Source organism: Crocodylus porosus, unplaced genomic scaffold (assembly GCF_001723895.1).
Source record: "Crocodylus porosus isolate Cpor-Errol unplaced genomic scaffold, CroPor_comp1, whole genome shotgun sequence".
In the NCBI taxonomy this organism is placed as follows: domain Eukaryota; kingdom Metazoa; phylum Chordata; order Crocodylia; family Crocodylidae; genus Crocodylus; species Crocodylus porosus.
Window position 1 is genome coordinate 58765899 of NW_017728947.1, and position 22421 is coordinate 58788319.

The 22421-nt window shown below is 42.2% G+C and overlaps 1 protein-coding gene across 1 annotated transcript in view; it reads left to right on the forward strand.

Moving 5' to 3' along the window:
- The window catches only part of AVEN (apoptosis and caspase activation inhibitor), a 192196-nt gene that overhangs the window by 110421 nt on the left and 59354 nt on the right, over positions 1-22421 (forward strand). The gene's annotated exons all lie outside the window — the stretch shown is intronic.

Sequence of the window (22421 nt, forward strand, 5' to 3'; positions counted from 1 at the left end):
GGGGGAATCCCTGCATGAGCAGGGAAAGGGGGGTGGGCATGGGGAAGCCAGGCAGACCTGCTGTCTCTGCTGAAGCTCAAGTTAGGGAGTAGAGGGGCAGGGCCAGCCCACCTCTCTGGAGCAGAGGCATCTGGGATGCTGGGGGGGGTCTGGGACAGATTGCCTAAATCGGTTTGACCCAAATCAGTTAAGTCTGATACTATATTCAACTGGGTTTATCTCAAACCGATTTCAGTCATTTTCAAACTGGTTTGTGTGGACTGAATGTCTGTTCTGTTACAGGTTTAAATTAGTTGCTGATCACTTAAACCAGTTTGTATGTAATGTCTGTCCCTAGCCCATGTCTCTCAGCTCAATTTTTAAAATCAAGTTTTACAATTAATTCAGCAAAAATAAAGTAAAAATTCTCACTCTGATAAAAGAAACGACACAGAAGAGTTTCTGTTTTTGGACACTAAATAGGGCTGTGTGAAGCTTCAGTAGCCAATTTGATTTGAAGGAGATTCAGCCCAATTCAAGGACCAAATTTCTGAATCCGAATTGAATTGGGAGATCAGTTAAAAGCTCTGAATTGGAAGCATCTGAATTGATTCAGAAAAAGATTTGGGAAAGATTCGGCGATTTGGCCATAGACTGAACAGGCAGCTGACACAGCTATCTCCAGCTGGTAAGTCAGTTGGGGTTGGGGGAGGGAGGGATTGAGGCTGGGACAAGCTGCCCAGCTAGGGCGGGGAGGTGTGAGAGTACATGGAGGCGGGGTATTCCTTGCTGCTGCATGCCCGGCAGAGGTGGGGGAGAGGGACAGGTGCAGGCACGGCTTGCTCCAGGTGGAAGAGGGCAAGTGGCAGCAGGACATAGCCCCTGCTCCCAGTGCTGCTGTGCCCACATCACATGCGCCCATGCTGGCTGGCAAGCTGTGGCAGCACAGAGCCTCCTCTCCCAGCACTGGGAGTTGGGGCTGTGCGTTGCTGCCACTTGCCCCCTTCTGCCCGGAGCAAGCTGTGCCTGCATTCCCCGCCCCCCCCGCCCTGTCTGGGCAAGGGGCAGCAGGGCAGAGCCCCCACTCCAAGCACCGCACCCATATCCCACATCCTCCTGCCCCTCTCACCAAGTAATGTATCTCCTCACCCCAGTTGGGCAGCTTGTCCCAGCCCCAATCCTTCCCTCCCCCATACCTCTTCCATCCCCTCTCTCCCAACTCCAACAGACTGACCTGCTGGAGGCAGCTGTGTCAACTGCCTGTTTAGTCTGCCAAATCTTTCAGATCTGCTTCAGCCAAATCAAATTGGAACAATTCGAATCTCTGAATCAAATCACCTCCTCCAAATTGGCTGAATCTGAATCCAAAGCAAATACGTGCCGCTTCACACAGTCCTCTAAATTAAGTCTCCGTATTTCAATAAGTCTCCTTGAAATGTATAAATTTGTACATTATAACTTCTTGTGTCTCTCATTTGGTAAAGAAGATATTTGTTAGACTTCCAGTCCAAAAATTTCCTGGCTTGATTTAACTGCAGAATTCTATTAATATATCTGAATTCTGACCTTTAACTTTCTTTTTTTTTCACTAGTAGGTCCCTCTTGCGTAAAGTCTGTCCATTATTTGAACTATGTTGAGTGATTTTATGGTGTGTACAAATGAGGGATATAGTAAAAACTGATCAGTTTCTCCTTTTTTTTTTAATCCCTTGTTGTGCTATATGAAAACAGGGGGATACACAAGTGTCATTAAAGAATAGGAAAATAGGATGCGGTAAAAGTCAAATTATGTTATGAAGCATTAGGGAAGGAGAAAAAGGTTTTTAGGGTGAAAAACATGACCAACACAAGATCAAATGGCTCCAAACTGGCTAAAAAATAAATTTTACATTGAAAAGCAGAAGCTTTCTGACTCTCAGAGAAATTAAGTTTTGTTTTCCAAGCAGATTGAGTCTTTTAGGCCAACTAGTGGGAATAAAGAACCTGAATAAATTTAAAATTCGACTGGATAAGTGTATGGAAAGGAAACCCCCATGATTTGCCAGATGCTTCTGTCAAAAGCTTCTTGTTCTTCCATTCAGAGTCATGCTGATTGCTAAATTCAGGGATAGGCTGGGTTTTTTCCCTTGTTCAGGTTGGCTAGGGCTTTGGCGTTGTTGGTTTTTTTGTTTCGTTTTGTCTTTGCCTTTCCCTGTAGTGTGGGGCATGGGCCTTTTCCTAGGACCTTTGGAGCCTACATGGGATATTTATAAAGTCCTTGTGCAACTTTAAACTTCAATAATTTTGGATGTACATATGATAGAAGCAATCTGTAAATGGAAATTGAAAGCATAATTCATTAAGTTTTAACACAATACAGCTCAAATTTCTAGACTTTCAACATAACTGGCATCTTTTGTGGTACATCGTTCAAACATAGAAAACATTTTCCAGTTGCTGCTGAGTGATTCCATGTTTTCATTTGTGTTCCTTACCCTATGCATAGCTTATGCTATTTTAAACAACTTACATGAATTACTTTCAATCGCCATTCACAGTTTGCTTCTATCATGTGTACATCCAAAGGTATTAAAGTTTAAAGTTGCACAAGGACTTTATAAACACCCTGTATTAACCAACAACTTCCTTGTCATTGCAGTAAAATGGTGTTGACCATACCTTCATCTTCATTGCTTTTATCTAAGGTTCCCGATGCTTTGGGTCTTGTGTTTTAGAGTGGTGTGCAAGGGGTTGGAGTGGCAATTTTGAGGTTTCCCGAAATTCCCACATGGCCCTCTGGATTCTGCAGATGATTTACTCCAAAGGGAGGGAATACCAGTGCGGTGTACAGAAGCACTGGTAACAGTGCCGCCTTCATGAGTGCAGCTTGCCTCCCCATTGACAGGCAGTGCATGTGCCACAGTCCCAGTTTCTTATTAACCTTGGCCGCAGTCTTATCCCACACCTTCCATCTGGTCACCTCTGGGTTGAACTCCCCCTGAGGATCCTCACCCCCTCATGGGGGATGGAGACCCCCAGGGACAACAGGTCCCCCAGATGGCCCAGTACTAGGCAGGTACTTTTGCTCACATTGAGTTTGACCGCTACTGCTGTTTTGTATACCTGTATGTGTTTCAGTCCTTTTTCGATTGACCACTTGTCCATGCAGAGGATGTTGAAGTCGTCCATGTAGGACAAGACCCTCATTTCCACTACGTTATGACCAGGGACCTTAACTCCATTAATTCTAGAGTCTTGTGTAAGTCTCTGAGCTAGAGGTTTTATCACACAGATGAACAAAATTGGAGATCCCATTCATCGGCACTTGGCTGCTCAGATCCATGTACAGCGTCTTTATCGGAGTGATGAAGGTTGATAGGACCCCCATCTTCTTTAGCATCTCAAACAGGAAATGGTGGGATACTCAGTCATAGATTTTTCTCCAGGTTGAGGTTCTGCATGGCAATTTTCTGGGTTATCTTCTGTCGACATTGCAGTGCATCCTGTAGCTGCAACAGGCCTCCAGTGATCAGTCTTCCTGTCACTGTGCATGTCTGGTCTTCATGGATCACCGTCCCTGTAACAGATTTAAGGTGTTGGGCCAACACCTTGGCCAGCAGTTTATAGTCAAATTTCAGCAGGGTTATGAGCCTCCAGTTCTTTAACTCCTCCCTTGGACCATTCTTGTATGAGAGGCTCACAAGACCCTGGTTCATGCATGCTCCCGGGTGGCTGCCTGGAGTCGGTCTTTGAAAACCTTCAGCAGGTTGGGGTCTACCCCACCTGATCCCAGAAGATAACATAGAACTCCTTGGGCAGCTTGTCTGCCCCTGGAGTCTTACTGTTCTTGAAACTGTGGAAGGTTTTGTCAATTTCCTTCAATGCTCCATACCCACTTTGTCCACCAGGCTAGTCATGGTCACGGTTCCTCTCTTGAATTTCTTTAACCTACCACTCCTCCCCTTACTTGACCTACGGGGCCCAGGCCAGGAAGATGTTTTTCTTGGCCTGTTGTCCGTACCTATCTGGGATTTCACCTTCTGTATTTCCTCCTTCACATCCCAACCCCAACCCACCTACTTGTGCAGACTCTGAAGCTTGTAGTTTAGGTGTTTGTGCTTCTTTTTCTGGAACCAGGCTTGTCTCCTGAAAGTGCTTGTCCTCTCTTTCACACTGGTCCACCACTTGATGTGGTTTCTGTATGCTGGTCTGATGGCTTTCCCATCCTCATGGGTCTGCCTGAAGTCTCGCTGCCTGTCCTTTTTCAAGTACATTGGGAGCAGGGCACCAGGCAATGTAGGGCCCCTGCAAGATGCAAATAGTAATCTTGTGGCTATGCCAGACAAGAAAGCTGATATTTTTAACAGTTTCTTTGCCTCTGTTTTCTTGAACAGGGACCGGGATATCCCACCTACCAGAGGTAGGGACAATCTTGGGGATAGCTCTTTCAGGCCTGCAGTCAGTGCAGATGTAGTTAGAGATCTTCTGGAAGGGCTAGTCATTTTAAAATCTGCAGGTCCAGATGCCCTCTACCCAAGGGTGTGGACGGCGCTGGCAGGGGTCATCACAGAGCCCTTGGCGCGGCTGTATGAGCATTTGTGGTCATCTGGCCAGGTGCCAGGGGAGTGGAAACTGGCTAATGTCCCAATTTTCAAGAAAGCAAGGGAGGAGGACCCAAGTAACTATAGGCCTGTAAGCCTCACCTCGGTGCTTGGGAAGATCTTGGAGAGAATCATCAAGGAGCACATCTGTGGGGGCTAGCAGGGAAGATCATGCTCAGGGGCAATCAGCATGGGTTCATCAAAGACAGGCCCTGCCTGACCCACCTGATTGCTTTTTATGACCAAGTAACTAAATCCTTGGATGATGGTGTTGCCATGGATGTAGTGTTTCTAGACTTTAAGAAGGCCTTTGACACTGTCTCTCACCCCATCTTCATCAATAAATTAAGTGACTGTGGTACTGATGCCTGCACAGTTGGATGAGTAAAAAATTGGCTGACGGGGTGCACCCAGAGAGTAGTGGTGGACAGTTGTACTCAAACTGGCAAGATGTGAGCAGTGGGGTACCCCAGGGCTCGGTCCTTGGGCCCGTACTGTTTAACATCTTCATCGGAGACTTGGACGAGGGGGTGGAAAGCACGTTGCCCAAGTTTGCTGATGACACTAAGATGTGGGACGAGGTGGACGCGCTTGAAGGGAGAGAGAGGCTGCAAATACATTTAGACAGACTACAAAAGTGGGCAGATGAGAACTGGATGGGGTTCAACGTAGACAAATGCAGGGTGCTGCACCTTGGGAGAAGGAATCCACAGCATGCATACAGGTTGGGGAGTTCCCTTCTTGAAAGCACAGAGGCGGAAAGGGATCTTGGAGTCATTATTGACTCCAAGATGAACATGAGCTTCCAATGCCAGACTGCAGCCAGCAAGGCCAGCCAGACCTTGTCATGCATCCAAAGGTGCATCTCAAGCCAGTCCAGAGAGGTGATACTACTCCTCTATGCGATTTTGGTAAGGCCGCAGTTGGAGTACTGCGTCCAGTACTGGGCGCTGCACTTCAAGAGGGATGTGGCCAACCTGGAGAGGGTTCAGAGGAGGGCCACCCTCTTGGTGAGAGGGCAGCAGGACAGGCCCTACAAGGAGAGCTGAAGGACCTGAACCTATTCAGCCTTAGCAAGAGGAGGCTGGGGGGGGGACCTGGTGGCTACCTACAAACTCATCAGGAGAGATGATCAGCAAATAGATAGAGCCCCTTTCTCCCCAGCACCACCTGGAGTGACAAGGAACAATGGTAATAAGCTGATGGAGAATAGGTTTAGGTTCGAGATCATAAGGCAATATTTTACAGTTAGGGTGGCCAAAATCTGGAACCAACTTCCCAGGGAAGTGGTCGTCACCCCTACCTTGGGCGAATTCAAGAGGAGGTTGGATGATCACCTGCCTGGGGTCTTGTGACTAGATGTTCTGTTCAGGTCCCTCCTGACCCTAGCTAGTATGAAACTATGAAACTCGCTTTCGTCATCCAGGAGGTTCATTTTCTATACACCTCTGCCCCCGATTTCTGCTTTTACTGTTAGGAGGCAGTGGTCTAAGAAACAGACTGGCATGGATTCCATTTTTGCTACTGTACATCTTTTGGGGAGGAGAGGACGTAGTCTATCTGTGATTTGGCCTGGCCTGAGCTTTCCTGGGGACTCTGCCTCTTTGCTTGCATCCACCAGGCTAAGGTTGCTGATGAGCTGCTGCATGAATTTGGATGATCTGTCTAGGCCCTTCTGTTGGTCTCTGCTTATCCTGTCACTCTCACTGATGATGTAGTTAAAATCTCCTGTAATCACTACAGATTGGGTGCTGGATAGTGCCATTGTCATTTTCTGTAGGAAGGTGCACCTCATTATCCTGTTCGCTGGTGTGTAGGCATTTGCAATATTGATTTTCCTCCCTTCTGTTTTGCAGGTGACTTGTAACTGTCTGCCTGCAATAATTTCTCTAAGCTGCAGGGAGTGCACTTTGTCACCTTTTAGGAGCATAATGACACCTGTTATCAGCAGAAGTAGTCCCCATGTTGCCAGTGTTTTTCGAACCAGTTGTAGTCCCTGTCACTAGGCAAACCACATTCCTTAAGACAAAAGATGTCTGCCTGCAAGTGACTCAGCATTTGCTCTCATATCCCATTTGTCCTTCTTAAGCAGACTTCTCACATTTCCTGATGGTGTTAGCATGCCCATGAGGAAAGCTGCTATGGGGGAGGGTTTCTGCTGCTTTTCTTTGTTAATTTCTTTAGCTTTTTGGTGTCTTTCCTTGAACCCAAGGCCAGATTCTTTGCATATCTGCAGATCTCTCTTGGAGAGAGAGGCTCCCTTAGATGGCTGACTGCTGCATGGGGAATCCCTGCCTCTTTTCCATATTATTGGGTCTCCCAGCCTCCTGAGTGTGCCCCAGGGCTTTCTGGGGCTGCTGTCTGTCCTCCCAGGGCCTCCATTTTATCACTGGAGCTTTCTCTATCTTCTAGAGCCCCTCCCTGTTTTCTCCTGGGGGATCCAGGTTTTCAGCTTATCTTTCTTCCTGCTTCTCCATTCTTACCATCTCACTCAGTTCTTTGCCCTCCACGCCTTTTCCAAGGGCTTCCACCATTTCTTTTGGAGCTCTCACGTTTTCTTGGGAGGCAGGGGTCTTTCTTTCTGTTTTTTCCTCTTCTTTGCCTTTTCCTATCCCCTTTCTTTCTGTTACTGTTGGAGAGGGGAGACAGGAGGCTGGTTGGGGGGAGTGGTGGGGCATTTTTGTACAACATCCACTCCTTTTATGCTTTTCTTGGTTATATTTGCGTATGCTTGGGTGTACTTCTTGAAGACATGCCCCTTCTTTCCACGTAAGTTGCAGCACCAGTCCTGCTTGCAGTCCTGGGCTTGGTGGCTGGATTCCTGGCACACCTTGCACAGATTCTGGTCATGCATTGTGCCACAAGGTGACTCTGCTCTCCACATTTGCAGCAGAGCTCGGGTGATAGTGGGGCAGGGTGGAGGTATTGTACTTCTCCTAGGCTCCCCTTTTCAGCAATACCCTGGTTCTCCAGGTCCCTGTCCAGATCTTAAATTCATCCCAGACTTCTTCCAGTTCCTCTACTTTTTCACCTTTAGATAAACACCCTTTAAATAAAAATGTATGCACGTTTAAAAAATAAGACTTTTCAAGTATTAAAATTCACACGAAAATGTATACTGCTTAATTCTAAAGCTTCATTTAAAAAAATTGATTGAGGCACTGATCTTAGGTGAATATCTGTGTACACTTTAACTTCTACTGCTGGAAAATGTTTTGGAAAATTGGAAAATGTTTTGTTTTCTTTATGGCTAATGTTACCCTAGTATCACTTTTTGTTGGTAGTCACAGTATTTCAAAGAGGAGCTTATTTGAAAGAAGCAATTCAAAAACTCCAAATGAATGAAGTTAAACCTACTTCTGTAAGAACAATAGCAAAAAAAGAAACCTGAGAACTGAGGTTGAAGAAGTTTAATTAATTTCAAAGCTGCTCACTTGGGAACTCTCAGATATCTCAAAACTTTGCCTCCAGTAATTTTCTGTAGTGTCTGACAAAGTGTTGCTTTTGGAAATGTGGATTCAGCATAGTGAGGAACAGGCAACCTGAAGGTAGTGGTAAGGCTAAATAAACATGAGAAGGTTTATTTTTCTCAGTTTTCTAGTATAACCTCAATATTGTTACCTCTGTTTACCCAAGATCAGTGCCTCAGTCAGTTTATTTTAAAATGAAACTTTAGAATTAAGCTGTCTGCATTTTAGTGTGAATTTTAATGCTTGGAAAGTCTTATTTTTTAAATGTGTGTAAATTTTTATATAAAGAGTGTTTTGCTTTTATAGAAACAAGAGCTATTTGGACTTTATTGTAAATGACCCTAATAATATTGCACAAATACACCCACTCCTTGTTTCCCTGTTATTTTTTTTAAAAGGTTTCATGTTGAATATGAGCTGTTGTAATCTGTACGCAGCCTTTGATATGTCTCTAGCTGTGAGATTAGTAATGTTCAACTGGAATAAATCTTGTTTCCCATTTGCAGGTTTACTGATTTATGAATGGCATATTTTGAAGACTAAATTAGAGTAGGTTTAAAATTAAATGTTTTCTTCTGTAATCATTTTTATTTTAATGATACTAATAGCGGAAATAATCAGCACAACTTCCTACTTTCTCCTGTACAAGCTTAAGAAAAATATACTTTGCTAATCTATTTTATAGAATACATTTTATAAAATAATCCATCAAAGACACTAATTCAACTAATCCTTTAAAATAACATTAAAGTCAGATTTTCCCACCCTTATTACATTGAGTTGTTCCCTAGTTGGTGATTAGTTGCATTGGTTTTAATCTGACTATACTTGGATTTGGATATTAATTACTGTTAATAAGCATGGAATAATCTGGTCCTAAATTAGACTGAACTATGAAAGGCAGTGTTATTAGCTCACTACAAATTTTGTATGTAGTATATAGCTTTTATTCACACTGTATATTTAATCTTATATAAATAACTGTGTATAGACTTTTGTAAGTAACTGTGAAAATACAGAATCATCTGGTAAATCTGGTGTTCTTGGAAAATGCCCTATAGCTGTTTTTTCCAAATGAGTAGAAAGTGAAGAAAGTTACTCAGGGATTGTAAGACTTTTCAGTGGAGAGAAAAAACATAAAAGACAACAAATAATTATGAAACAATGAAATGCGTGGTACAGAACTGTAAATCAGTCGGTAGAATTCATCACCACAAGCATGCAGTTTCCATCCAGATTCCTATTTGTTATTGGTATTAGGGCAGCATCTGTGCATTGCCCACACACAAAAGAGATATTTTTCTTTCCTAGAGACCTTGCAAACTAGATATTCTAAATGTTATGAAATAAGTTAAAATACGCTACTTTATTTACCCATCTAACTACGATACCAAAATTAGGGAACGAAACATGCACCTTGGTCATCATAGCTCAAGATGGGGCTCTCTGTTTATAACCACAGACTACGATTCTCGATCTAAAGCAGGACTGTCCAACCCAGGCCTGGCAGGCCATGTGCTGCCCCCAAGGGGTTAATGTGCAGTCCCTGGACTCCCAGTCTGGACATAGCTCTCATGTTGCTGCTGCTAGATTCCCTGGGCCCCTCCTCCCTCCTGCAACGTTTGCTGTCTGCCCCACTAATGGGGTCAGGATGGCACTTCATGGCCCATGGGGAGTCCGTGGCAGAGGAAGATTGTGGCAAGAGGGGCTAAGAGGATCTAGGGACCCTGCACAGCATGGAGGTGCTGGTGTGGCACAACAGAATTTATCTCCACATGGTGATATGGAGGTGGGGAGACAGAGCATTGCACAGTGTATTGCAGCATGTCTACCTGGCCAAGGGGGACCCGCATGTTACATTCACATGGGTAAGAATTGTGCTTGAGGAGTCTCTCATAGTGTGTCATTAGCCCATATGGCATGGCTGGGGCAAGGGTGCCACATGCTTGCTTTGTGTGTAGCCTATGTGCCTTGTGGCCAGATGGCCTGCAGCCTCCAGCCAATCAGAAGTTGAACAGCTATGATCTAAAGCAGTGTTTTTTAACCTGTGGTCCACGGTGTATCCATGGGGGCTGCAGACTTGTGTTAAGCAGTCTGTGAATGACTATGATCAATCAAAAGTATGTGAATACCTACACTTACAATTCAAAGGGGGCTGCACCTCCATTTTAAACTTTTTAGGGATCCACAAATGAAAAAAGGTTGGAAACTACTGATATAAAGTAAAATTGTTGCTATAACTTGGTTATACCCATTGGAAGCTGGCATGGCTTGTAGTCTGTGCAGTTACTGTCCATAAACTTTGGAAAATGAAATGAAAGGGTCATAATTGTCCGATGAGTGCTTTAAAAGTAGGGAACATGTGAAAGACTCAGACATAAAACCTGCTAGATAATAAAAAAGTCTTCATTTTAAAAGTAAAGGAATGAAATGATTCTAACTACAGATGCAGGTAGTAACAATAAAAAAAGAACCTTTATGTCCCTAGAAATTAGCAAATGCAGTATTAATTCTTCAGTCCTCTAGTAATACGATGCCTTTTGCACCTATCCATATATTCTAAATTATTGCCTTTCTTCCAAACGGGTTAATGAGATAGTCAATGTATTTAAGGAAAGTTATTTTCCCATTTATCACCAGCTATTAATGTTAACAATGAATATGTCTTGAGAAATGCTTATTCACCTTTTGTAAACAAGTAATAAAATATTTATGTCCATAATTTTTCACATAGAAACTCTGATCAAATGAGCCCTACTCTTCTGTTTTCTTGCATCCCTCATTCCCATGTAGTGTGAACATTAATGTCCTGGAGTGATTTCAGTTAACAAGTACAATTATTTTTCTGTGCAAAGATTTACATTGTAAACAAGTGTGTTATGATGCATTTAACTCTGCATGTCAGTCCACATGCAAAACTACCATCAATGTCAAGAAATTACCAGAAACTTGTCAATTCATGGTATGCTTGGTAACGTATAAGATCTGACAGCTTCTTAATCTTTTTTGACCTGTACTAGTTCACTGAGGTTGCTTGCAGATGTTTAAATGCCCACCCAAAAAACAGTGCTTTAAACCTGGTGCACTCCTGCACTGAACCCAACACGTGTCCGGAAGAGGCAGCGCATTAGTTGGACATGAATCTGCAGCATCTATATAGATCACATGCTTTAGTGGGGCTTTTTTGGTGCTTTTATCTGTCTTAATATACTATGAAGGTGAAGTAAAAGGGAAAACATTACTGTAGCAAGCTATATCTTTGAAATTACATTTGATAAAAATGTAACTTACATGCTGGCTGCAATTCTGTACTGCTGTAAAGTCTCAGGAAGCCCATTAGTACCATGAGAATGGGATAATTAGCTTTACAACTGTTAGAAATATGATTTGAAGTACTATAAAGGTTAAGGAAGGTTAAGGAATGGGAAGGCAAGAAATCCACTATTCAAAAATATCTTTTTTATCTGCCAGTGTACACCAGCATTCAGGTCCTGAGAGAGCATTCTGCCTCTGCATGTTAATGGGGATGTATGACAGCTTAGAATGAAAAGACTGATCAGTCCTGATCACTGATATTTCTTCCACTGAAATAATATTATCAAATTAAAATGTAGTTTGCTACTTAGCTGTGCTACCCTTTCAATATTCATAGTCTTTGCCATTAAATGGAAATGTTTAATTACTTATGATGACTGATGACTTACTAGTCACACTTTTTAGACAGAATCACTAGTGAATCCAAGCCCTAGCAGGGCAAACCAGGGAATTTTGTTCCTTTAGATTCCTTATTTTGTTATATATTCAGAACAGCTACCTTAACTGTTGATTTCATCTAGATAAAAAAAACACCATTAGAATTGTTTTTGTAAGTACTGAGGAGTTAATTTTGTTCTGCTGTACAGATTTGATCTTCAGTGATGAGAAATGGTTCAACTGTAGTTCAGTTAAAAAACTTTTGAGTTATTTATTGGTGTATGATGCACTTATTGTATTCTTATTCTTTGCCAAAACTGGTATATGTATATGTTCCTATACCTATTGTCTCTTTGTTTTGTTTTGGATATTATCTAAATAGAGTGTAGATCAGTATTCTAGGTCTCCAAGACCATCAGGCTTTAGACCACTGCTAACTGTCAGGTGTGGATATGCTCATTTAATTTTAATTGATATGTATGTTCCATTATGTTCAGTTAATACTTGCTTTTAATTCAGAGCTGTCCAACTTCTGAGTGCTTGGGAGTTGCAGGTCCCCTAGTCACATGCCATGGTGAGCTGCCCACATAGCCTAGAATGATGCATGCTGCATGGGGCTGCTGATGTGCCAAATCATGCAAGTCTGCCATGCCACAATCTTCCCCCACCCTGCATGCCCCTCTTGCCCCACACAGACCCCTCCAATTTCCCACCTCCACACAGGCCCGCCTCCACAATGCACGGATACACTGCAATGCATTCTGTATTTCCCTGATGTGTTGTGGATGACACCTGTCCCTGGCCATGGGCTCCCTCATTTCTGTGAGCCATGCTGCTCCACCTGAGCCCCAGGGTCAGGGAAGCAGAAACAGAAGGAGGGAGGGAAGCCCAGCAGCAGGAGAGCAAAGGATGGGGAGTGGTGCCCAGACCAAGACTTCAAGGGCCTCACATTAATCTCTTGGGAGCTGCATAGGAAAAAGAGGAGGAAGTGGACACAGAAGGCTACTTCTCCGAATACATATTTTAATGAAAACCTTGGCGATATAATGGAAAGCATAGACTTAGGATGGGCAGTACACATTCCTTTGAGTATCACAAACTTCAGCTTCCCTTTTCCAGACGGCATTGGTCATTAGAGGAGCAGAGAGAGGTAAGGAAAGCATTGAATACATTCTTATTATTCTAGCTTAAGGAAGAGAGGCATATAGAAAATAAGATTTTGAAAGAGAAGTAAATCTAAGAAACCAAAAAACCATGGCTATACAGCAATGACTTAAAATATTTTATCCTGCTTTCTGTAGAAAGAGGAATTATTCTTACCAGAAAAATGCCACTTCATCATTTGACATGACCTGTTTATCCTATCTTCAAGATGCTTTCCAATCTACATTTAAAGATTTTTTTCCAGCACCCAAAAACAACTTCTTTCCCCAACGTAAGGTGCATAGACTTCATATTATAATGAATGCAACATATTGTATTGCCAGTTATATAATAATCATCTCTCCTTTTCATGAAGTACAGTAAATACTGCAATTTCATATTCATACGGACTATATTCCATTAAGTTGTGTGCTTAAGTCCTAGCTGAAAAATAAGAATGTTATGGCAAGACACAAGTTGAAAAAGCAAGCAACTGCACACCAGTGTCTAGGTTAGCACTTCTAGTTATCTAAATAGGCACACACCTCATATTATGGATCAACAATGCTGATTCCTCTTTATAGGGGAGAAAAGAGAACACAAACTATTGCAAGGTGCAGGTAGAAGTTTATTTTAAGGGAGCAGCTGGTCATATATATGGTTATAATTTCTCCCAATAACATGAATGCTTTGGTATTGGATTGGAAATTATATTCTGTGAAGTACCGAAGAGCCCTGCCATGGAGCAGGTTTAAAACTGCATCCTTATAATTAATGGGATTGGTCAACTGAATGACAGCACAGTTGCCATGTGGCCTTGTTGGATATAAATAAATCCTTTTTTATCCTTGTTTCGTACTGCTGATAGTATGCTATCACAAACACTATACTAGATGAAGAGCAATTTTATTGTAATAAAGCTGTGGCCTTTGGTTTTCTTCACTGTGGAATTTGGTGTTTAAAGAGAAGGGAAGTCTTTAGGTAAGGTGTTTCAGAATGTGCCTTTTTTTCAGAGCAAGTATCTCTGCCAAACCTACACACAGATGCATAGAGTCTGTTTAGTGATAATTGCTTTCCTGGATGAGTCACATAGATTTTGAAATGGGAAGTCAGTGCTGCTAACACTCATTAAAACAAATAGATTAATTTCTCACTAAAATGAGAGACTCCTTTTAATCGTCTAGTATCATGCTATTTAGAAAAATGTTCAATTATGAAAAGACTGCTGTAATTTAATGGACTAGGAAGACTGCATGCTTCATTAAATTGCATAAAATGCTCTGTTTTTCCTTGACATATAACAATATTCACCTTCATCTTGTAGCTAGATGCAGATTTGAATCTTAAGTTCGATCCATAACATTTCTATTGAGAATAAAATCGCTTCAATTTTTGTATCCTTTGAAAATACTTGGAAGCATCTTCAAAATTCTCTCTCTAAGCCTTTCAGACAAGTTCTCTCTTAGGTTTTATTAACTGCTTAATACAAAAATAAACAGTTGCCATGCATGCTAGGCACCCTACTGAAAAAACGTTTTTCAGTCTTTCAGGTTGTATGGGGCCTGAGCCCCAATGTCTGAGGCTATGTCTTCACTTTAGAATGAATTTGGTTGGACAGCACCTGGGTTAGCATAGTTTAGGTGTAGGCAGCCACAGTGCACAGCTATGGTACAGTTTCTGTGTCTTTATTGATTCTGCCATCACTTCTTATGACTACTGAGGACACAACCTGTGGTCGTTCACAGGTTTTTCTGTGATACTTTCCTGGGGCAGCACTGGACATACCTTCCCTGCTTAGGTACATAGATGGAATAGCAGGATGGTATTGAGGGACTGTTTGTCTTTTCAGTGGTTTAGCATGATTTCTTACAGTATAGTAGGCAGGTTATCAGCCCAAGTGTGAAAGCAGTGCCTAGACTTTAACTATGCTCTTAGAAGACCCAGATAACTTGAGTTGAAATAACCTTTAAACAGGCCATATTGCTGGGTCGCTGACTCTAGGCCACTGGTATCTCAGGGTGCTTACACATGTACTAACTTTCTGACAGTTAAGCTGGCTTAATTTTTTTAAGTTGACTTAACTGTCAGAGCATACACACATACATGGAGCAGAGTCGACTTAAAGGTGGTGCAAGATAATACAGAACATCTTTAAGGTGTATTATCTTGAGTCACATTAGTTAGGTTGACTTAGCTCACAAGATGGCTGCCACCATGTCATGGAGCTGCAGGTATGTATGTTCTGACGTGGTTTAATTTAAGTCAGTTTAGTTAAATCACCTTAATTTAAGTCATCTTAGTACATGTGTATGCACCCACAGACCCTGTCATACAATCCCTTTCACTTAGTGAGCTATACCCTTAACAACAGTTAATTTAGTAGCTTCCCCTATTCCCATTGGGAAGTTGTTCCAAAACCTGATTGCTCTAATACAGTGATTCTCAACCTTTTTTGACTCAAGTAACCTCTCCATAACTTTTCTAAATTTAGCAGCACTGTCTGTGGGCAGAGGGAGCCCCTCCATTTTCCTGAGCAAGGGTAATGTTCCCTTGCTGGAATTTCATTCATTGTTCCTGCCAGCAAACTCCTAGTTCTGTTACCTTGTTACTCCTGACATATCCTCAAGCTTCCCAAATGAATTTCAGATCTTAAGTAAACTTTAGCCCCCTCCTTCACACATGCTTATTCTGTTTGACTGGTAATCCCTTACTTCGCATAGTGCTGGATGTTTGTTTATTCTGCTGCAGCCCTGCATCAGCTTTGTATAGTCTTATTGTATGTACTTGAAAGGGAGTCGAGATTAGAGCCCTGACTCCAAGTGTAGCAGAAGCAAATATATAGTATCAGAGCAGCCTACAGATTATCCAGCTGCAAAAAGAGAATAAAATGGGGAACAAGGCGTTTTCCCACTATTTGAAAATAAATGGGCATAATACTGCATTTATGGTATTGGAAATTTTAGCAATGGTTCTTAGTTTGCTTAAGAATTCTAGAGTGTAAAGCTTATGTTAAGCAGGACGGCGGCAGCAGCCCTATGGCAGCCCTGTATATTAGGCCAAGTTGCATCTCTCCTGTTGCTTCCAGGTCCAACCCCGCACACAGTCTCCCTGAAACACCCACAGAGACACAACAGTTTCACCTGGTGGCAGCAGCAGCATGGCACCCATCACCCCAGTTGAGAATTGCTGGTCTAAGGGTTGAGAACCTTTTCCACAAACCCATTTCTGGTGGATCACCACAGCCCTGAGTTACTCCCCACGGTGCTGTTGCATGTACCAAGGAACAAATCGAGGTTGCTATGGGATAAATGCTTACCACTGCAAATCTGCGCTCCACTGCCCTTAAATTGGGTCCTACAGCTGCAGCAAGGGAATCTCTGCCAGCCCATAGTGGCTTCCCCTTTGGGTTGTGAAAGAAATTTTAGGTCCCCCTTTCTGTAGAAGGGGCTAGCCTGAATTATCGCTTGCCCAAAAATCACTCTTTCCACAGACAATCAGTAAGGAGGCAAATATAACAATAGTATTTATTATGGAGAAATGAATTATACAAAAATGTGACCATAGGTTTGGAGGCAGAAGAACAAAATAAGTGCAATTTCTTACCCTCTTATCTGCCTACACCAGGATGGGCGAAGTCCAGCCTGTGGGCCGGATAGGGCCTGCAACAGATTCTGTTTCCCAGCAGACCCTGCCCGCGTTGCTGCGGGCCAGTTTCCATGGAGACAGCAGGAGTGGTTGAGTTGTGACAGCACTGGGCCAGGGTTTCTCTGGAGACCATGCCCAGCAGCACTGGCAGGGCATTCAGATGGGTAGGGAGCTGCTCCTGGGCTGGGATCCTATGGCAGTGACAACCTGGTCTGGAGCTGGGGCACAGCTGCAGTCTCCTGCCCACATGCCCCAGCTGGGGTGTGCAGGCAGCAGATCATGTCTCTGCCTCGACTCTGGACCGCTCTGATCCCAGCCCCGGCACCGGAGCAGCATCCTGCCCAGCTTCATGCTGTGCCACCTCTGCTGGGGTCAGTCTCCCAAGAAACCCTGGCCCCACGCTGTCATGGCTCTGCCACTCCTGGGGTCTCCATGGAAACTGTCGCACAGTGACGTGGGCAGGGACTGTTTGGAAATGAAGTCTCCTGGCTAGATCTGCCATTTTGCCCACCCCTGGGCTATACCCTAGTCTTCCTGAGAGTCCAACCAGTATTTCCAGAGTTTTGCCTTTCTGCTGATTCTGCCAGCCCTGACTGCTAGGGATTTTAAGCCTCTAAAGCCTGAGATTCCAAGACTGTGATTCTATCATAGCTAGACTCTAAAAAGCCTCTGAGGCCAGCCCCCTTCAATATTATTTTAATTGGTCATGAGTCACTAGAATCCTTTAGAAATTTCTTGTCTGCCTGAGACACCTGGAATCTCTTAAAGGGCCATTTCTCTCAGTTGCCTCTCTGTTGTGGAAGTTATTCCCCCAGGCAGACAGATAATGCCCTGGGGTGCTCAACCCAATAGTGTCTCCTTCTGCCTGTGTCTGGGAGTGGAAGTTGTTTTAAGTATTCATGCTTTAGTCTCTTGCCTGAACCATATCCAAAATTATAAAGTTGTACAGAGATAGCATGACATAATCTCTTTACAGCGATCAAAGCAACGTAAATGGATACAGAATAACATGGACTTTCCAGCAAGACCACCGCATCCCATATCAGTACACTAAAACACCAGACAATGTTCATGACACCCCCAGTGCTGCAAACCCCCATAGCATAACACGGTTTATGACGGGTGATGCGTAGGGGGTGCACGGGTGCACCCCCTGCCAGGCCACACTCCCTGTTTCGCCAGCGGGTAGGTAGGCGGGAGCACCAGTCCCCTGGTGCAAGCGCCGGCTGGGGAGCAGGGCTGCCAGCAAAAGTGGTTGTGGAACATGGTGAGTGAGACCCCCTGGTCAGTGGGATCGGCCATCGGGATACTTTCCCCCCTGCCAGGTTGCTGACTCAAGAGCCACCAGACACCCATGGTTCATGATAACCTGCTTTTTAATTTTCAGCCTAAATGCATTCATAATCAGTTTACATCCACTTATTCTTGTACCATCCTTTAGCTTAAATAGTTCTTTTCATTCCCCAGTGTTTACTCTGATTCACTTATGCCATATCCCATCTCAGTTTTTCTTTTAATAAGCTAAGCAATCAAGCTCTTCCAGGTTCATTTTGTAAGGTAAGATAAGCTCCCCATTCATCCAGTTTTCTTGGTAGTCCTACTTTGTAACATTTCCAATTTTAGTTTATCTTTTTGAGCATAGTACCTAGAAATCCGGATGAGTTCTTATCAGGGCCTTGAACAATGGCACTTACACTTCCATAAGTACGATGAACATATTTCCCATGATCCGTGCTAAGATTGGATTTATACTTTTCCTGGCTACATCACGTGGCAGTTCAAAATCATCCTGTGATCAAATAGTAAGTTGGACATATTTTGTCAACTTGTGTATTTATCTGTAAGTCTCCACCTGCAAATGACCAGTTACAATGCCTTTTACATTTGACTTTCTTCCTGGGGACAGGCTTTTCAAATAATTTGAATGAAATGACCAAAAAAAAATTAGGATAAGCAAAAGGCCCTTGTGGCCACAAGTCGGCTTCCAAGAACATCCTTCCAAGCTGCACTTGATGCAGCTAATGTGGCTATAGTCATCTAGGATTCTTTGAAAGGTCCAGATGACTGTAGAGGAATTCTTCCTTTTTAAAGGAGTTAAAAGTTTCAGTGGCAGGATGCTTGGGGTGACACTGTGGTCTCAGACAACAGCTCTACAATACATAAAGACTAGAATTTCAGTGTACTTGCAGCAAATATCTGAGCCTCTGAGGAAAAGGCAAGAAGACTTGATCATCAACCTTTTGCTTCTTTCTTATCTACCCCACAATCTAGACCATTTACCAAAAACAGTTTTGATTTGAGTAGCAAGAGACTGCTTGGACTACTAATGTTTTTTGTTGTATGCAATAATGCATACACTCCATTTGGAAACAGACTGCATTGTTCAGGTTGCTAGGAGTGGGATTACCTCAGAACAGTGCATCTTTGAGACAATAAATAAAGTGTACGTAATCCAGTTTCAAATTGTTCCAGTTCACTCGCTCATGTCCCCATCACTCTTCAGCCAACCCTTTGAGAGTGAGTCTGTTCTGCAGCTGAAAGCAAGGATTTAAGTAACCTTGGAGTCATCAGGTCTGAGGGAAGAAGCAGGTACAGCAATGATTAAAAACAACACATAGGGCTATGAAATTGGAGAATTCTCAGCATCACCAGCAATATCCTCAGTGAATCCAGCAGTATCCCTGGATCCTACATATGCCTTTCCCAAAATGTGATAGATTTGATCCAGTGCACTAAGTGCCCTCAGAGTAACTGTGTGGGTGAAACTTGACAGAAACTATGTACCAGAATGAACTCACAGAGAAAAAAAAATAAAGGACAGAGAATAGAAAAATAGAAAAATAGTAAAAGCACACTTTTCACAGAACAACCACTCCTTTTTGGACCTTACTGTCTTCAGGCTCAAGGGAAATTTACAAAACCCCTTTAGAAGACAAGCTTGGGAACAATAATTCATAAGCTGGCTGGTCACCTAGAATGAAGGACTGAGCACTGGACTTTCTAGCATAAAGTTATCAACCTGATTCCTGAAATTTTCTTCCTGCTACAGGTGATAATCATCTATAGTGATAATCATCTATATCTGAACCCACACAAGTGGGATCAGGCAGAGTATGCTACTCGATGCACACGTTTTCTAAAATATGTGGTGCTGTTGCTTAGAGTTTTGCTCATACCTAACTTTGTGTTATTCCTTGGTACCATCTTCCGAATCAAATGTCAACTCTGGTAGGGCTATCTATCCTGTAGTCAGGTTTTAAGTTGACTCTTCTTGCCTCTAGGCATGAGAACTGCTTCCTTGTCATGTAGAATAGAATCTGTATGGACATTCATTCAGAGAATAAGGAACACTTAAGATGCTCATTGGCAACAAAAGATGCCACATAAGCAGCATTAAGCGAATTTGTGAAGGAACATGTGGCTGTACTGGTTACACCTCATTGAATCTTGTTACTATTAGCTCAGCATATTCCTACCAGTTTATACCTCATTAAGGCTTGTTATTTGGTTGTTCAGTATTCTAGCAGATGCAATTGATTAATCAAGCCACTTATTTGTATGTCAGTGATATATAGTTGTGTCCACGTAATGTCTGCTGCAGCAGATGTCATTGGAAAAAGATAAATGTTTCAGTTACTGGGCTTGCAGGATTAGCCAAACATTCTGCAAGTTTGGCAGTTTTTCTACTGCCAGATCAGCTTAAATTCAGCTTATAGATATTTAGACGCTTGCAATGAGTGTGATTCAAATGTTGTCTAAACATGTTTTGTGATTTGCCCTGTTAATTTGACATTCTGTCTATATGGGATCCTTATTGATAAAGAAATTGCATCGCAGCTGGGGTCATTCTAATCTCTATAGTTTCAAATAGGATAGTTGTAATGGTGCAGACGTGACCTCAATGAACACTCTCTCTATATATTTTATTTAATTAATCTGTAAAGGTGCATATCTATTCTGCCTTTCAAGTGGATCCTGTAGTGACAGAGATCCAGTCTTTTGGGAATAATGAGGCACATGTATACCTACAATGGGATCCAAGTCAGCATATCTTAAATTGTAATTAGTATAAAGAGAACAACAATTCTTTTTGCAGCCTGCTTTTTCCTAGGCTTTGTGTAGATTCTGCAAAAGAACTGTGTTATTGCACAATATGAAAATGATAAGTTTTGGCAGTTTTTGATCTTCTTTGAGATAATGTTTGAGAGCCAAAGCTTCTTGGAAATTTTAACTCATGTAAGCAAATGTGCCATGTGATTATGAATATTCTGGAAGAATCCTGAAAGATGTAGGTGCTGAGAGAGTTTGAGCCTGGGCTATTTTGTTGAACAAAATAGTGGATCTGGTAGCAAATGTAAAAGGAACCTCACAGGGATCAGTAGTGAAAATCTATTTATAAACAAAGAATGGGCACTTAGTATACATAGAATAGTAGACAGTAATGTAAGATGTAGTTTCAACTTTGGAATCAGCTGTAAACATGAATTTCAACTATTTACAAAGTATTGCTAATTAATAAGCTCAGGCCATTACCTTTTGGATTTTGGACCTTCCATTTCTGTTTGTTGTGCCCTTGCAGCCTCTGGGTGCTATTTATCAAATGGACACTTGATCCTATTGACTGCAGCCAGAGTGGTCAGAACCTCCAAAACAGACATCTTCTCTGTAGGCATTTCGAAATCTGGTATTTACTAGCCCACCCCCACTTTCCTGCTTTTGTCTTATGTATTCAACATGTGTACCTAATGCATCTATTTTTAGCGAGCCATTTGTTATGGTATCGAGTCACCATGGAGTCTGAATCATTTCTGTTACAATCACAGCATGCCTTTTTAACTATCTTTCTGCTGAAGAACCCTAGGCTAGGGAAGAGGAGAGTACTACAGCGTTCGGAGCCAGTTGGACTTGTTGGGCAGAGGAGAGAGATCAAGCTCCAGTAGGCACATAAAATGTAGGTGGTCTAGGCGTAGGAGGAAAGTGCTCTAGGCATAAATATGGCATTAAGTATAGATGGTGGTTTGAAAGGATTGCAGAGTAAATGTGAAATAGGGGAAATCTAAACATTTTTGATTGACAGGTATTCAGTGATTTTTAATGTTTTTAAAAATATTTTGCATTGGCATTGTAATCTATACATATGAAACTCTTGATAAAATCTGTTGGAAAATTAGGGCATATTTTAAATTTGCAAGTCCTTTTTAAGATCTTGAAACCAACATTTCACCTTACCAGTTTCATTCTCTTCCATTTTACAAACATTGATTTTTGTTCCTGTTTCTGGTGGAGCTTGAAATGAAGCATTTTCTTCTTCATCAGTGAGGTTACTGGTGCAAATAGGTTTGTTAGTTAACTGTTACTGCAAAACCTGTCTTGGGAAAATACCAACCTTTAGTTTGTTTGAAGTATAAGATAAATGGGGGTTATTTTTATTTTTAACTCTTAGTCATGTATCTTGAATATTCTGAAGATAAGGTTCTCTTCAGACCATAACAATTTTAAGGTACAGCGTGATAGGTAATGCTTGGAGATATTTAGCAGAATCCATGTGTTCTCTGTAATGCACATATGTCTGTCACATTTTTCCTGATAGTAATTACTTGTATTTTTCATATAATATCTGCTTAATTTTATGAGTATTGTAAGTTATAAAAAAGGATAGAAAACCATGGCATAATAATAACCTTACTATTAAGGGGCTGGGGTTTTTTTTACACTCATAATATTTGATTTTGAGTCTGCAGGTAGGAGAGGACAGAACTTCGATCTGAATGCTTGCCATTGTTTTTCCACAAGAGTCAACATATACACAATTGCATTATGTCCCATTTTAAACAAAGGGAATGACAAAATAGCTGACAACTTTTTTTGAAGATTCCATCATCAAAATGGTCTCAGTTTTGGCTCTTGGGCT